Genomic DNA, 3,289 nt, shown 5'->3' with positions numbered 1-3,289 from the left:
GAGGATGAATTGGAGGATGACAATGACATAACATTTACAATGAATTTATGTGCTGAATCTGTATGGAGCTTGTTCAAATGCCCTGAAGCAAGAAATGCCATTTATATTCATATCCCAGAAAGGAGGGAAAAATTACTCCAGAAGAACTGCAGGCTGCCAAGCATGATGGAATGTCAGGCTTTCAGACAAAATCTGTGTTGTGTTATATAGGCATAAGGTGTTGTTCTCCTTTGGAAAGCCACTTATTTACGGATGATGTTTGTCATCAATACTTTTAGGTTTCAGGATCCTGCACAATCACAGTATAATTGTGCTTTAACATAGGTCAAATAACTTCTAATGAAATACTGCATGGCATGGGAGGAGTAGGAAGGGTTAGTGCACTGTTGGCTTTTTCTCACTGCATCCCTTAGCCATGGCATTTGTCTTTGTGGCCTGCTCTGGACTAGCTGGTGGTTCTCTGGATGGTGGACCAGCTTGTGCCTGGAGCGTGGTGCCACCAAGAGGGACCATGCTTGCTGCAGAGCCAGGTCCCAACAAGGCCACTGTCCTTTCAACTCTCTCTCCTCTCAGCAGAAATCTCTTTACATATTTTTCAGAGATGATCACACCAGAGTTTTCTTTTAGCCTGCATCATTCATTATTTGCCTCATACATCTTTCCATTCTTTGAGTTACACCACTCACTAGCAGATATCTGAATAACTGAGAGTTATAAGATCTGAGAGCATGAAATTGTGTAAATAATTCCTTACTAAACTGATAGATTAAGTTTTGGTCTTTGACTCACAGAACAATGCAGGGTGAAGCCCTCTGAGATCAGCCCTACTCTGCTTGGCACCTCCTGAGAGGACTGTGGACCATGTATGTGATTTCCTAACATCCAGGCTGCTGTTCTGAAACAGTGGGACACAGAGGAACAGGCCTACATGTGTGTGCAAGTCTTGAACAAATAAGGACTCGCTTTGTGTTGTGATCAATGGTCCTATGTCTGGAATAGGTTGCTGAGGAGGCTGCAGGTGCCCCATCCCTGCAGGCATTCAAGGCCAGGCTGGATGTGGCTCTGGGCAGCCTGGTCTGGTGCTTGGTGGCCCTGCACATAGCAGGGAGTTGAAACTAGATGAGCATTGTGCCCCTTTTCCACCCAGGCCATTCTATAATTCTATGAGTCTATGATTGTTAGGCTGAATTTTACCATCCTACGTTACATCCATTTCTAGATCCTGCAAAGCCACTATCACTGCTTTGTGACCTCCAACTTCCCTTCCACAGTTTTGGAGAAGCATACATATGCTTCAACCCATATGCTAGAAGCAAGCTACGCAAGTGTGACTCTCCCTGGACTGTGCTGGCTACCCTCAGAGCCAAGAAGCTGTAATTGGTGGGATTTAGAAGTCTTGCTCATTTCAGTGATTCTACACAAGTGCATAGCAAAGCCCATTCAGCAGTCCTCAAAAACAACTCCTAGAAAACAAGTGACCAGTAATATGAAAATTCAACTGGTCTGTTCTACAGTCAATGGTTTGCCATAGACTGTACACACAGAGCTAGTAAAAAGAGTTGGTATTCTTTGCTTAGACATTTCCCACACTGCCAAATGCCAAAAAGCTTAGAGATTGATTTTTGCTGTCTGCTGGGAAGTCTCAATAATATATCCTTTCTGTTTTCCTTCCTTCCAGAGACCAGACACTGACCTGCATGTGTGACAAGCCAAGCTGAGAGAGCAAAGGGATCTTCTTCCAAACATGTTTCTTCTCCTCTATAGCATGATCATGAAGTGGCAACACACAGCAGAGAAAAGGAGACAAGAGAGACAAAGGAAGAGACATAGGTGAGACCATTGCTGATTTCAAAGCAGTTTGCCATACTTTTGAAATACACCATTGATATAGATGACAGTGAGGAAACACTTAAGCACTTTGCACACTAGTCATTTTTCAAAAAAGTTTTCTCCCTAATTCTTATACTCAACTAATGAGCACCTTGAAAGGAAAAAGTGCACCAGTAAAACCTTGCATATGGCAAGGAGGAAAAGCTGCTGGTTTCCAGTACTTCATGCAAACTGTTTTCTGTAGGAAAAAGAAATGGGCTACCAGAGCTAATTCTACACAGCCAGAATATCACAGGATTCAGGAATGTTTGTCTGGGGAAAATATTCAGCCCCAACACAGCTGAATAGAAGAGGACCAGATGTCATTCTTTTTCCATTCCAGGGAAGGGGGAAAGGTTTCCTACAGCAGCATATTTTCCCTCCATCTCAAGAAAAGCTGGATTAATAAATAAGCATCACAGTGTGGATCTCTGCCCTGCCTCCATCTGTTAAGCCACTCCAGTGCTCCAGAGAGTCTTCATACAAATAACACTATCTATAAATTTCAGGCTGCTCTTCATTTCTTTCTCAGAATTGTAAAATCAAGAACAGATAAACCCATCTCACCAGGCTGAAAGACACGCTGCCCTGTTGCATTGGTCTAGGTTCCTGCACTGGCAGCTGCTAGTACACAGTTGGACCTACTGAGTCCTGGTTGGAATTTGTACTAATTGGCTCATGTTGTTTGCAGAGTTAGATGCAAACATCACAGATAAAGGATAGGAGAGTGGTGAGTGATAATAAGCTGATACTGACACACTGATCTTTGAAAATGAAACTGCGAATGGTAACCGGGGGATAAACTTGGATGAACTTGGCCTTAGAAAATAAACAACTCCTTGGCAAGGCTACAGATTCCTATTTCAGATGCAGGAAGAAACAGTGTTTGGAATAAAGTTCACTACATAGATGGGTTATGGGTAACATTTTAACTGAAATGAGAAGAGACCAGCCCCGCTCTGCTGCAATCACCTTTCAGATACTGGAAGAGAGCAATAAGGTCTCTCCTCAGCCTCCTCTTCCCCAGACTGAACAGCCCCAGTTCCTTCAGTCTCTCCTCACAGGCCATATTCTCCAAGCCCTTCCCCAGCCTTGCTGCCCTTCTTTGGACCTGCTCCAGCACTTCCATGTCCTTTCTGTGCTGAGGGGCCCAAAACTGAGCACAGCACTCGAGGTGAGGCCTCACCAGTGCCGAGTGCAGGGCAGGATGACTTCCCTGGTCCTGCTCGCCATTCCTGATCCAAGCCAGAATGCCATTGGCCTTCTTGGCCACCTGAGCACACTGCTGGCTCATGTTCAGCCTGCTGTCCATCACTACACCAAGGTCCCTTTCCATCAGGCAGCTTTCTCAGCCGCTCTTCCCCAAACCTGTAGGGTTGTCTGGGGCAAGCAAGCTTTCTTTAAACTGAAGTGCTTACTT

The 3,289-nt window shown here is 44.7% G+C and overlaps 1 long non-coding RNA gene across 1 annotated transcript; it reads left to right on the top strand.

Annotated features, from left to right (window-relative positions):
- Positions 1 to 796: 796 nt before the first annotated feature.
- On the top strand, positions 797 to 2,390 carry LOC128088464 (uncharacterized). The gene is made up of 2 exons (XR_008210262.1): positions 797 to 930; positions 1,679 to 2,390. It is a non-coding gene; the product is annotated as an uncharacterized LOC128088464 (long non-coding RNA).
- Positions 2,391 to 3,289: the final 899 nt, after the last annotated feature.

This window comes from Tympanuchus pallidicinctus, unplaced genomic scaffold, assembly GCF_026119805.1.
Source record: "Tympanuchus pallidicinctus isolate F22 unplaced genomic scaffold, pur_lepc_1.0 scaffold34, whole genome shotgun sequence".
Classification (NCBI taxonomy): domain Eukaryota; kingdom Metazoa; phylum Chordata; class Aves; order Galliformes; family Phasianidae; genus Tympanuchus; species Tympanuchus pallidicinctus.
Note: the sequence above shows the minus strand (reverse complement) of the source record. Positions and strands in the feature narration are given on the sequence as shown.